Source organism: Coenobita brevimanus, chromosome 12 (assembly GCF_032717465.1).
Source record: "Coenobita brevimanus isolate Jiangsu-jjx chromosome 12, ASM3271746v2, whole genome shotgun sequence".
NCBI classification, from domain to species: Eukaryota; Metazoa; Arthropoda; class Malacostraca; order Decapoda; family Coenobitidae; genus Coenobita; species Coenobita brevimanus.
Genome location: NC_136965.1, coordinates 13,479,018 through 13,494,149, shown reverse-complemented (window position 1 = coordinate 13,494,149; position 15,132 = coordinate 13,479,018).

The window sequence follows — 15,132 nt, the reverse complement described above, 5'->3', positions numbered from 1 at the left end:
GGAAGCTTGATGTGTGGGATCGCCAGAATATGTGCAGGGAGAGCGCTCGTAGAGCTTGGGTTAGCTGCACCAGATGTGTCTGAAGCCAAGGAGTCTTGCTTGAGCCTCAGCATCTCAAGTTCATGTCTCTCACGTGCCTAGCGCTCGGCACGTTCGTGTTCTCGTTCTCTCTTTCGTTGTGCTCGCTCATATTCACGTTCTCTTTCGCGTTGTTCTAACTCGAGTTCATGTTGTTTTTGCTTGTATTTGCGTTGTTTTTGCTCGTGTTGACGTTCTCTCTCGCGTTCCTCTCGCTGTTCTCGCTCATGTTCACATTGAATTCTACGCTCTTCACGAGCATCATTCTCTCTTTGCTGCTCGTAACTTAACCGAGAGAATACATATTCTTTGACTTTTGGGGGGTCGCTAAGCCCCATATCTTTAGCTTCCTGTAGATAGATATTAATAGTCATGATGCTAACTCAGTCTGACTAAACTAAAGACTAAGTACTGACTGCTATTTTGCAGAGAAATGCCAATAATCAAGAGTAAAGAATATAGGCACAGGTTGGTGGTGACCAGTTTTATCTAGTTAAACTGCTAAAGAAAGAAAATTAAAAAAAACAACTGACTGTGAAAACTATTAAGTAAAATTAATAGAAATGAATCAATAATCACCAGTAAGATAGTGCCTATAGAATTTAATGATAAATACCTAAGTATGAGTGAGTGAGTATTATCCCGTTAATAACTTTAGAGCCAGGAGTTAATATCCTGGAATGAGGTCGCCAGATGTCAAGGGGGGATGTGTATTTAATAATAAATAATGCTGGAGTTACTTAAAAATAGAGACAAGGGACTAACTTGTGGAAATCAAGCAGTAAGTTTTACTTTATGCAGGCTTACTTTGCCAATTCTCTAAGGACGAGAATTTATAAACTTTCTCAACAGTACACAGCAGACTAATTACTCATGCATGCTGTTTGTTAGTATTGTTAGCCTCTTGAGAAAGTGACTCCACCCCTGACAATCAATAACTAATGCTATTAATGATAAACAGGTTCTTGCCGGTGCATTAACTCCTGGCTGGCACAACAGATTTAAGCTTGATACAAAAGTACTGGTCCAAATACCAGTTATGAATAATGCAAAGCGTTTGTGCAAACTAGGAGCGGCAACTAAAATAAGCTAAATGTGGAGAAATAAAGCACGAGTTTAACTACATTAACCCGCCCCGTCCCGACCACTTTTCGACCACTGGTACCCCTCAATCCCGACCATTTTTTGACCTTTTTTTTTTTTTGCTTAAACTTTCGCTTTTGGTCAGAAACAATGGTCGGTGGCAAAGAAATTGGTCCCCGGGGTCCCTAATTAGCTTAACCAGGTATGCCTTGGTCCCACCTGGCTCCATGTTCTCCCTAGGCGGTCTGAGCCTCAAACGTTTTCTATGGTATTATAAGTCTGGGAAACCAATGAAAGTAAGTAGAAATGAATTTATTACAAACATAAAAACATGTGATAAAAAAGTATATTGGATTTTATACAAAAATAGAGCAGAAATAAGCATTGTACCATCGTGCGAAACGAGCAAAATCGGCCAACTTGGTCACGATGAATATTCTAAAATCATGATACATATAATTTTTTTTACTTACATAATACTTCTACAATAACATTATACCATTTTACATTTTACTGAAATGTTTTTACGTATTCACAGGCCTTTTGATAACATTTAGCGTAATGTTAGCGCTTATTTACGTAGTGAGTGAACTCGCTGTGACTGTTGTTTCAACTCGTATTGTGCTTTTTCTACTTACATAATACTTTTCTAATATTATTATACACTTTTCAACTTTATAGAACTGTTTTGAGATTATTTCAGGCCTTACGTAAATATATAGTGTAATAATAGCGCATAATAACACACACGGTGAAGTCGCTATGACAACTATTTCAACTTACAACCTATTTTTGTACTTATATAATAATTCTCCACTAACATTGCACATGTAAACACTTGATATAATTGATATCACATCATTTCTGAACGTACGATGGAACTGAGCGTCATATTTGCACATACTTACACAGGGAGTGTTATCGCGATATCATTTGTTTCATCTTACACTAGTAATCAACTTATAAAATACCTTACTACTAACATTAGAACATCTTCCACTGTATATAATTCCTATCACATACTTACTGACCAGAATGTGGGTGTACTCGTGACATCAATTATGACAACTTACAGTAATGTTCAACTTATATGTTTTATTCATGCTAACATTACACCCGTTTCCATTATATTTCCTTGCTATCACATATTTACTGACCAGATTTACACAGTGGGTGTAGTTTTGATAACAATTCTTTCCACTTACACTAATTCTCATCTTATACATTACTTTTCTGAAAAAAATAACACCCGTTTCAACTTTATATTTGACTTAGCACCTACTGACTGGCCTTACCATTATCATGAGCGTCATTTCGCCTTCCCACACAGTTTCAGTAGTGTAGGGAATTATGATATTCCTTGAAACAAGGCTGAAGGCACAACGCAACATTGCACTCGACACACTCGTATCTTGTGTCTTTTCTCTGAGTGGATGGTCTGACTGTCGAGTGCCTACATACATGTGAGCGACGCTGGGGTTTACGACGGTTTGGTTCGGAAGGGATTGCGCTGGGATAGTGGCGTCCTGCAAGACGTAGGGGAGTCTGAGCAGCCCGGGGGGTGCGGGTGCGGTGTGTGGGTCTGTCCTGGGCATGCTTGGCGATTATTTCACGTGCCAGCTCCCTCACAAACCCCTCAAAGGTCTCGGATACTCCGGTGGTCATTGCGTGCAGGTAGTAGGCGTTCAGGACCGTGATGTCGAGCAAGTGGAAAAAGAGTTTCTTGTACCACTTCATCGTGGTCCTGGCACAGTCAACACTTGAAATCATCGAGTCTGACTGATCAACTTGCCTCATGTTCAGATTATAGGCAAGTACAGACTCTGGTTTCCATACGTTGCGCCTCCTCTCGCTACGGTGATCCACGGAATCTGTGCGGTGCATCAGTGGGCTGTGAACTGTTGATAGGAGGCAAACTTCCCTGTTGTGGTTGCACAGGGTTGCAAGGATGTTATTGGCCTGGAAGAAAAGCACCTCATTCTTGTCAAGTTTCCTCCCTATCTTGACCATATGGCGACGGTTTCTCTTGACTGTACCACAGACTCCGGTGTCGTGTTGGTGGAGGAACCTAGCGAGAAGAGGGCTAGTGTACCAGTTGTCCAGGTACAACACATGACCACGATGAAGGTACTCTTCTATCATTGTCTTCACCACGGCCCCAGAGAGTCCTATACTCAGATCTTCTATTATATCTGTCTGTGCGCCCGTGTACAAGACTATGTCTTGCACATAACCAGTCTTACAGTCACACATAACAAAGATCTTGAACCCAAAACGGTGTCTCTTGCTGGGTATGTACTGCCTAAAGGAAATATTGCCTCTCCACAACACAAGACTCTCGTCTATGACGAGGTCTCTGTAGGGATAAAATGAGGAGCAGAACATTTCCCGTAAATGATCAAATACCAGCCTATTTTCTCCTCATTTTACCGGTGTTATTTGCATTGGCTGGATCATCTGCATCAAAAAAGTGGAGGCGGCCGAGAATATACTGAAATCGGTTACGACCCATCACCTTTCCAAAGAAAGGTGTGAGGATGATTGGGTCAGTTGTCTAGTAGGCAGGAATTTGGTTTTTCCTTACCACACCCATCAAGATAACCAGGGCCAAAAATAGGAACATCTCTGAAATAGTCACGGGATAGTCATACTGTTCGGAATGCCTGCTCGTGGTTCCCAAACGTTCACTTTCACGGCACTGTGATTGTGAAAAAATATTTGTTTGTTCAACTATGCGCCCAACAAACGCCTCACCAAAGAACAAGTTGAAAAAATCCAACCGTGACGAACCTGCATTTACACCTGGAGCCGTGCAACCTGACCGCCACTCCTCAGTGAAAGGGTGAATGATGGGAGTAAAATTACTCCCATCTTCCCAGTTCCACGTGACACCACCGTCTCCAGCCACGTCACCATCGTCCCCTTCGTCAGGGTGGGGAGGTGAGGGTGGTGGGGGAGGTTGGGGAGGTGGAGAGCGGCGCCTCTCATCACTCGCACTTCTCTTCCCTCTCCCTTTTCCTTTACCCTTTCCCTTCCCTTTCTTTCCTTTCCCCACATCCTGGGGCTGTGGGGAGGAAGTTTGGGAATATTCAGGGGCGAAAGAAGTGCTGGGGAGTGACTCAACCTCCTCTGCCCTAGGCCTACGAGCACCACGTGCTCGTGCTGCCTCCCTCACACCACTTGCCCCTTCACCCCGCACTACCCCCACACCACTCTCACTTTCACCCCGCGCTGCCGCCACAACACTTTCCCTTTCTCCCAGCAATCCCACCACACCACTTGCCACTTCCCCAGACAAAGTACTTTCACCATACCTTATGTGTCGTCTCGCCCCACCTTCTGATCCTCGTGGTGATATTTTCTCTTTTCCCAACCACTCGGCGATATCACGTCCTAGGCCTCCGTCATCCTCATCGTCCTCATCCTTGTCTTTATCAGATTCGGGATGGAGAGATAGCTGTGCACGTGGTTGGGGAGCAGGCTGGCCTTCCCTTGCCTTACGGTATGTCACATACCGCATTTTTCGGGGCGAAGGGACCTCCTCATCACTGCTACTTATTTCTTCCTCTGGCTGGATGTAATCGCGATCCACCACATCATCACTGAGTGGAGAATCACTGTCTCCAGTGAAGGCTTCCAGGACGGATGCGATTTCCTCGTCTGAGAGACCTTTCCGCGCCATGTCTGACCTGGGTCACTGCTAGCAGGTGAGTGACCGAGACAAGGGCGAGCGCAGGTCACACGGGGTCTAGGACGCTGCCTGCCTGGCGGCAGGTAGGGGAGGCTTGGGTACCCGGGCGAAACGAAAATCTCGCGCGAATTTTGAAAATTGTGGAAATTATGAACCTTGTAATTGCAGGACGTTGAAGTACGTCCCCGGGATTAGCTGTGACAAAACGTGAGGACGTGGAAGTACGTCCCCGGGACGCCGCGGGTTAAGCTCAAGAAAAAGAACTGTAAATTTATTAATTACAATGAAATAAATTTATGTTACATGAGTCTCAAAATGAATTCAAAATAACAAGAATACACTCACTCACTCATTCAAAAGCTAAACACTTAAACCTAGGAAAACGAAAAGAAATACTGGTCAGTGGAGGGGAGCTAGCAGAAAGATTTGGGCACTGGTGCAGGACAGATGCTGCAATATGCTAAACCCTCTTCGCCGATTCACCGTTTAGGTGGAGATTTCAGGAACTCGCTGTACAACGGCGGCGCTGCTCCACACTGTGCACAATGGTCCTACACTTGTGACAATCCAAGCCTGACTAAATTCAAGCTATGAGAGAGGCAAGGGCTGGCTGTGTTTGCCGGAAGTAGGGCGTGGCCCTAGCTTCAACAGTCAACGGAGACAAAATGAATGACATACGCTCACAATAAATCACTCAGTAAAGGAACTAATGTCGTGCATACGAATGATCACCTGTGAAATAGTGAAAAATGTTCTGAAAACCGTCCCAATCGAGTGAATGCGAGAACGGTTGAACTGAGTGATGCGTAGTGGGAATTCCACTAGAATTCGTGGTTTTCCCACTGATGCAAAATGTCACGAATCTATAAATACGCTGGCGCGAATTCGTGACAGAGGGTGAGAGACTGACAAGGAGAGTGTATGTGAGTAAGGTGAAGGGGGGGAGAGGGAGGGGTAAGGCCAAGGATGAGATGGAGGGATGGAGTGGAGAGGTATATGAGAGAGGGGGGTGTGAGTTGGGAGCAGGGCAGTAAAATGGCGGGGGACAGGGAGACATGGAGGCGACTTGTTTGTGGCCACCCCGTACGGGCTTGAGGCATCTGACAATACATAGATATACTTGAAACCTGAAAATTGGGATGTTCGAATACAAAAGCCTGTCATATAGAACCACTTTACCACTATCAAACCCTCCCTTCTCGGAAACTAGGGAACATTCATTTGTTTTGGGTCACAGTTTTGATCTGGATGATTTCGAGATTTTAATGATAAATAATGATAAAACTAGTCTTGCGATAGCGGAATCATTGTTTATACATGACTTAAAGCCTTCATTGAATACCTATGACTCTTCCATTAAATTATTTACCCACTGACTCATTATGATTGGATTTAGTCGTCTCATACAGCTCAGTCAAATTTACTTTTTCAAAGACTTTATGTACTGATCAGTGGCTTTCTGTAGTTGTCTCGGTGCAGACCTGTGTAAGGTAGATCTTGAGTAATTTTGTGAATGAAGTATATATGTATTTTTTACTACTTCATAATTTACTTTGTATATATTATATTGGTTTTACTATCTATTGCCAGACGCCATAATCCCGTAAGGGATGGCCACTTGACTTTGAGTTACCTATTTTGTGAATGAGGTGTATTTTTTTGCAACTTCATATTTTAATTCGTTTTATAATGACTTTTCTCTAATGATGGGGTTGGATTGCCTTAAAACATCACTACTGCAATAAATCGCGAACATGGTCCCAGTTCATTGTCTTCTTGTCCTGGTCTTCAGCTTTTTATATGCCATCAGGTTCCCTACTGGGTGCTCAGTTGTTTATATATATATATATATATATATATATATATATATATATATATATATATATATATATATATATATATATATATCATCAGCCATAACTAGTCCACTGCTGAACAAAGGCCTCTTCCAAACTTTTCCACGAAATTCTTGACTGAGCCAATCTTTGCCACGTTTTCTCTGCAAATTTCTCTATCTCATCTCTCCATCTCCTGTTTGGCCTTTTTTTTGCTACGCTTACCTTCTCTTGGTGTCCAGTCAGTAAGCCTTTTGCTCCATCGGTTATCACTTATTCTTGCTATATGGCCTGCCAACCTCCATTTCTGTTCCTTTATAACCTCCACAATATCTTTGACTTTAGTCTGCTCTCTCACTCAAGTTGAGCTTTTCCTGTCTCTTAAAGATATTCCCAACATTGACCTTCCATTGCTCTCTGAGAACGGATTAATTTATTTTCCATTGATTTTGTCAGTTTCCAGGTCTCACAACCATAGGTCATAGCTGGAATTATGCATTCGTTATATACTTTTCGTTTCATACAAACTGGTAAGCTGCTTTTCATAATGTCTCTATGTTTACCGAAAGCTTTCCATCCAACTGTAATGCGTCTTTTTATTTCGCTATCATGATCTTTCGTTAATTTTAATATTTGTCCCAAGTAGTTGTTCTCAACTTCTTCAAGAATTTCATTGATTATTCTGATGACGCTCTTTGGTGTTTGTGGATTAAACGTTAGTTTTACTTCGGTTCATCTTCAGTCCTACTTTCAGACTTTCTCTGTTCAGGTCATTTAACATTTCTTGCAATGCCTCCGTTGTTTCTGAGATTAGGACAATGTCATCTGCAAATCTTAAATGGTTTAGCTTTTCTCCATCAATGTTCACTCCTTTCTTTTCCCAGTCTAGGTTTGTGAAAATACTTTCTAGGCATGCTGTAAATAATTTTGGTGATCTCCCTGACGCACGCCCTTCTCAATCTTAATTTTTTCTGAGTCCTTATGTAATTTAACTGTATCAGTTCCCTCTTTATATATGTTTTCGAGCAGGTTTACAATGTTCTCATTCACTCCTTGTTCTCGCAATGAATTTATAATTGCTATGTGCTCCACTGAGTCGAAAGCATCTTCGTAATCAGCAAAACCTAAGCACAGTGGTTTATTATATTTTATAGTTTTCTCAATTAACTGGTTCATTGTATGAAGATGATCAATGGTCGAATACCCGCTTCGGAATCCTGCCTGTTCACGAGGTTGGTTTTCTTCCAGAATTGTTGTTATTCTGTCCGTAAGGACTTTAGTGAAGAGTTTGTAAATGACTGATAATAAGCTAATGGGTCGATAGCTATTAAGATCTTTAGAGTCCCTTTTTTTGTGGAGTAAAATAACCATTGCATTACACCATGTTTTGGAAATTTCCTTCTGTTTTTTGCAATGAGTAAATAAGAGAGTAAGCCTATTTTGTACTTCTACTCTGGCATCCAAAAGTAAATTTGTTACTATTCCATCTGTTCCCGGAGACTTCCCTCTTTTCCTATTTTTAAGACAAATATTTACTTCGTCTGGTGTTACCTCAGGTATTTCACTTGCGTCAACTGAAAAGTTAGCTATTGGTACTACTGTCTTTGATGCATACAGTTCTTTGTAAAATTCTTCAACTCTCTTCACCATCTTATCACTGCATTTATTGATTTCATCGTTTTTTTCTTTTAGTGATGCCATTTGTTGCTTTCTTAGTGCCATTTTGCTTAGGACCTGTTTCAGACTTTCTCCATTTTTTATGGTTTCTTTGATCTGATCCATGTTTCTCTTTCGTTTTTCTTCTCTTTGTCTTTTGTTGATAAGCTTATTTAATTCTGCTCGTTCTATTTCGTCTTTCTCTGTCTTTACTTTCATTTCCTTTCGTTTTTTCATAAGTTCGAGTGTCTTTTCTGAATACTTCTTGGCTTTGGTTGTATTAGGTGTTCCTACTACCTCTGCTGATTCTCTTAGCGCTTTTGTTAGTCTGTCATTCAGCTCATCAGTGTCATATTCAGCATTACTTAGAGCCTGAAATCTGTTCCTTATTTCCAACTGAAAGGCCGCCTTGTTTTCGTTTACTATTATTGGGCATATCTTTTTATCTTTAATCATTTTCTTTCTTTTATTTCTGAAATCGAATCTGCTGTGCAACCCACCATTCTATGATCACTACCTATATTTATTTTGTTGATAACTGTAACATTTGTGATCGTGTTATTCATATCTGCTATAATGAAGTCGATTTCATTCTTTGTTTCTCCATTTGGGCTTCTCCAGGTCCACTTTCTTCCTGTTCTTTTGTGGAAGAATGTGTTCATTATTTTCATGTTAAACATTGCAGCAAACTTTACCAGCATTTCTCCTCTTTCATTCCTTTCTCCTACTCCAAATTTTCCCATACATGCTTCTCCATTTTTCGACTTCCCAACTTTTGCACTGAAATCTCCCATGCGTATAGAATAAGTTGTCTTTTCTTCTTCCATAATCTGAGAGATGTCATCATAGAATGTTTCTATTTCTTCATCTGGGCTTTGAGAAGTTGGTGCATATACTTATATGACTTTCATGGTATATTTTTTGCATAGTCTAAAGACAACAAATGCTGCTCTGTCAGATACACTGCTGAATTTAACAATGTTGTTTGCAAGATTTCTGTTAACTAGAAATCCTACACCAATAACTCTTTCATTTTCCGTTCCTCTGTAGTAAAAAAGGTGTTTGCTGTCTTCTAGCTGAATTACTTTTTCTTCTTTTCTGCGGATCTCACTCAAACCTACAATATCCCAACTAATGTTTTCCAGTTCAGTCATCAGGTTATCAAGTTTGTAATCTTCTGTGAGGCTTCTTACATTGTATGCATAGATCTTCATCGATTTCAGATTGTTTAACATCAAAGAGTCTAATTTTCCGACACAGTGCCTACTCACTTTCGGTGGCACACTGCCCGTAAGCAGAGGATGCAGTGCGGCTGGACCTCTAGTAGACGATGATCCAACAGGACCGCCCGACAAATTATGTGCAATAGAACTCATGTTTGGTTGGGAGGATTGTGGCAAATAATCTCACCTCCCTGCCATATAGTTGCTGGTGAGATGTAATTTTTGTGCCACCTTATTCGTTATATTCGGTGGAGCCCTCTATATCTATAGGGGGTCCCATGGTCCGGGCCGTCTAAGGCGGTACCTTGTATATCTACAAGGCCTTCCCCTATCCGCCACCCGGGGATGCGCCAGGTAGCAGTGGGATCCTGCCCCTGGATATATATATATATATATATATATATATATATATAGATATATATATATATATATATATATATATATTGCCAGACGCCTCAATCCCGTTTGGGGTGGCCACAAACAAATCGCCTCCAAGTCCCCCTGTCCCTCGCCATTTCACTGCCCTGCTCCCAACTCAAACCCCCCTCTCTCATATACCTCTCCACCCCATTCCTCCATCTCATCCTCGGCCTCCCCCTCCCTCTTCCCCACTCCACCTCACTCACATACACTCTCTTCGTCAGTATTTTACCCTCCATCCTCTCCACATGGCCAAACCACCTCAGTGTGTTCCTCATAACGCTTCCTATCACATCCACATCCACACCACAACGCTCCTTTACATCGTCATTCGTCAGCCTGTCTCTCCATGTGACTTCACAGGCTCCTCTTAAATAACTCATTTCCACTGCTCTCAGTCTTGACTTGTGTCCTTCCAACAACGTCCAAGCTTCACTTCCGTACGTTACAGTTGGTATCACAATACTGTCATGTAGTAACTTTTTCACTTCCATGCTTACTTCCCTGTTTCTTATCACTGCTTTCAAAGAACCAGCAACCTTTCTTCCCTGCTGTATTCTTTCAAGCACTTCACCCTCCAAACCTCCATCCTTACGCATCACACTACCCAAGTACTTAAACGTACTCACATTTTCCAATTCCTCACCATCCAACCTCGCTGTACATTCACTGACTTCACTTCTCTCAAAGACCATCACTTTACTCTTCCCTACATTCACCTTTAGGTTCCGTTTCTTACACACTCTCCCAAACTCATCCACCAAGCCTTGCAGCTCCCCTTCATCTTCACTCAACAACACAGTATCATCTGCAAACGACAGTACAGGGAGTTTCCAAACACTATCCTCTCTCACCAGGGCCACTCCGACATCCACTACCCTACCTTGTACCTCTTTTATTACCCCATCCATGTACAGATTGAATAACCATGGAGACATGACACATCCCTGTTCCAACCAAACTTTCAAAGAGAAAAATTCACTTAGTTCACCATCCACACGCACCGCAGCCTTCGCATGTATATATATATATATATACATGCATGTGGGTGGTGAACTAAGTGAATTTTTCTCTTTGGAGGTTGGGTTGAAACAGGGATGTGTCATGTCTCCATGGTTGTTCAATCTGTTCATGGATGGGGTAATAAAAGAGGTACAAGGTAGGGTAGTGGATGTTGGAGTGGCCCTGGTGAGAGAGGATAGTGTTTGGAAATTCCCTGTACTGTTGTATGCAGATGATACTGTGTTGTTGAGTGAAGACGAAGGGGAGCTGCAAGGCTTGGTGGATGAGTTTGGGAGAGTGTGCAAGAAACGGAATCTAAAGGTGAATGTAGCGAAGAGTAAAGTGATGGTCTTTGACAGAGGTGAAGTCAGTGAATGTAAAGCGAGGTTGGATGGTGAGGAATTGGAAAATGTGAGTACGTTTAAGTACTTGGGTAGTGTGATGAGTAAGGATGGAGGCTTGGAGGGTGAAGTGCTTGAAAGGGTACAGCAGGGAAGAAAGGTTGCTAGTTCCTTGAAAGCAGTGATAAGAAACAGGGAAGTGAGCATGGAAGTGAAAAAGTTACTACATGAAAGTATTGTGATACCAACTCTAATGTATGGAAGTGAAGCTTGGACATTGTTGGAAGTACACAAGTCAAGAGTGAGAACAGTGGAAATGAGTTATTTAAGAGGAGCCTGTGGAGTCACATGGAGAGACAGGCTGACGAATGAGGATATAGAGGAGCGTTGTGGTGTTGATGTGGATGTGATAGGAAGTGTTATGAGGAACACACTGAGGTAGTTTGGCCATGTGAGAGGATGGAGGGTGAAAGACTGACGAAGAGAGTGTATGTGAGTGAGGTGGAGGGGGGAAGAGGGAGGGGGAGGCGGAGGATGAGATGGAGGGATGGGGTGGAGAGGTATATGAGAGAGGGGGGTGTGAGTTGGAAGCAGGGCAGTGAAATGGCGGGGGATAGGGCGACGTGGAGGAGATTTGTTTGTTGCCACCCCAAACGGGATTGAGGCGTCTGGCAATATATATATATATATATATATATATATATATATATATATATATATATGCAGAGACTTCACTTCACCGCGAAGATATGTATGCAAACTTACCACAGGAGAAATGAAAGGAGCGACAGTGAGTACTTTCGTATATTACATCTTCAGACAGAGTGAGACAGAAACGTAAAGGGTAGAGGTCTTTTATACACACCCACAGCAGGTAGTGGCACACAGAACAATGGATGACCTGAAGTTTTACCTGCGGCTTAACTTATGGTCACCTGCAGCAGGGAATGGAACACAGCATAGGATGACCTGAATCTAAAAATGCGCATGACAAAGAAGGAGGGAGTAGGAGTGGAGGAAAGGGGAGTGGGAGGGAGGAGGAAGAGGGAGGGGAAGATGGGAAGGGGGAAGGGGAGAGGGGGGAGGGAGGAGGGGATAAATGTCATAAAAAGACTTTGTAGTTACTTGTAGAGAAGTTATATATATTAGACTTATGGACGAGCAGTTGGTATACTTGAGTTGTTTGTACGTTGATAATCTTGGTTCCCATTTGTCATGTAATGACAGGAGAGATAAAGAAGAGTATGGGACTATTTTTGGAAATATTAACAAGTCTCTCGCACATGAGTGAGTATAAGTAGAGTCCCTGTCTCGTTCTCTCTCTCTCTCTCTCTCTCTCTCTCTCTTCCGAGTTGCTAAGCCTTTCTCCCCACTACCTGCCGATTCTATGGCCTCTCTTCTTCTGAGCTCTCTTTCCTAAATTCTGGTGAAACAGGAGTCGTGTCACTTGTGTTCACTGTGGTTGGAAAGTTCTAGAAGCCTGTGTGTGAGTATGGTCACTAGGCTTTGTTCTCCTGCTGTATCGCTGACAAACTAACTGCATCATCTCCTGACTTGCTACTTCCAAATCTGTCGTCAGCTTTTCCTCAGTGTAACTTGCAAGATCATTTCCCATTCCCAGGCTCGCATAGAGCTGTTTATCTGTCTATTTATCTATCTATCTATTATGATTTGTAATTATAATATGGAGTCCTAACATATGCTCGTCACACGCCACTGGAGGTCCTCCAACAGCAATCATCATTGACATATGCTAATCTATTAGTATATAATATTGATTATAATATTGTATACATATAACATTCATAGTAAATAGCAATTATCCAGTAATATTACATTTTGAACAAGTTGTATACATATTTGAATAAATGCAATGGTTGTTGTATAACATTTTGTAAGATGTGTAGTATAACAGACATACGCATATAATTGTGCAATGGTAATACTGCTAGGTTATACATTACATATTGAGTTATCCCTTTAGTAATGTCTAATATTTCACCTAACTTGTATGATGATACTGGTAATACAGAATTGTGGTATAGTTGTATGACTTATAACATTGTAGTAGCATTGTGGTAATACATAATTGTAACATTTTATGAATTGTTACAAAATATTGTGGTAATGCATAACTGTGTTGGCCTTATAATTGTAGTTACATTTTGTTAATGCAACTGTTACATAAGTGTCTTGGCCTTATAATTGTAGTTAAAGTTACATAAAAGTTACATCTTGTTAATGGAAAGTTACATAATTGTTACATATTGTTTGTAGTTACATAATTGTAATTAAAGTTACATAAAAGTTACATCTTGTTAATGCAACTGTTACATAAATGGTACATATTGTTTGTAGTTACATAATTGTAGCAAGTGTAACATAATGCAATCGTTTGTCGTTACATAATTGATACATATCGTTTGTAGTTACATAATTGTAGTTAAAGTTACATAAAAGTTACATCTTGTTAATGCAACTGTTACATAATTGGCAAAGTGTAACATAATGCAATCGTTTGTCGTTACATAATTGTTACATATCGTTTGTAGTTACATAATTGTAATATTGCAGTCCTGACATATGTGATCTTACTCTATTACTTTTTCTTTCTTTCTTTCTTTCTTTTTTTTTGTATGTATTGATTTTCTATAGTTTGTTTTCTTCGTTTATCTACCCTTTTTCTGTGTTGTTCATGGTTGCATAATTACTGGCTAATTTCCTAGGGACCCTTTTTTAAGGTTTAGTTTATATTGCACAGATATTACTGAAAATGATATTATATAGTCCCATATTTTGATATTTTATATAAACAAATATATATACACTATATACAGTATTAACTATATGCACTGACTTGTTGTTCACTTGTACCTATCGTAGGTAATATGTGTGTCAGCACTGTGTGGAAATCATTGTCTTCACGATTGGGTTGAAGATGTTCACTCTTGCTAACGTCATTTGTGTTGACCATTTTTTTTTTTCTAGTTTACCTTGTAACTTAATTTATATGTTTCCACTAGGTAGCTTTAATTATTAAATGTTTATTACAGTTCTTTTAATCGCTCACTGAGTAACTGTGACGGTATATTTTCTTTATCACTTTGTAGATATAATAATGTATAGCTGTATGTGTGAAACACGTATTTTATGTAGGTATAAATGGTAACACTCGTTGGTAGTAAATAAATGTTATAATAAATGAATGAATATATACAGCGTAGAATATTTATTGTTGGTGATTATTTAGTGTTTGAGTTATGCAGATAACTGAAGTAAGTATGTGTATTTAAGCTGTAACTATACAGCACGTTTTATATGTTTGTGCAAAAGCTTATTGTCTATCACTGTGTAATTTATAAATGAAGTAACTATGTAACTCATTAATTTTCCCGTGGTGGGAATGGTGTTAGTGATGGTGCAGGTGGTGAGTTGACTGACGTGGCATCTTTTCAGCAAGCACGCATGATGACGTCGACTTCCCACACTGGTAGCTGTGGTGAGTAAATGAGTAGCGATGAGTAACTTGAGTGAAGATGAGTGAGTAGGATGGGTTGTGAATATGGACTTGGTATTTGCTTCGTCGTCTTGACCTCTTCACTCCTGCATCAGCGGTGGAGGTTGGGTGGATGAAGCAGAGAGAGGAGGGTGAGGTCTGGTAGTTGTGAGTTATGAGTCGTGTCTCATTCTTCGTTTGTTTGTTTTGTTTTTCTTTGTCGATGTTTTCTCGGTCCGTTTCTCTTGTGATTTACTCGTTGTGGGATGAAGACTGCCGCTACTTGTAGGTGCGTGTAGAAGATTAT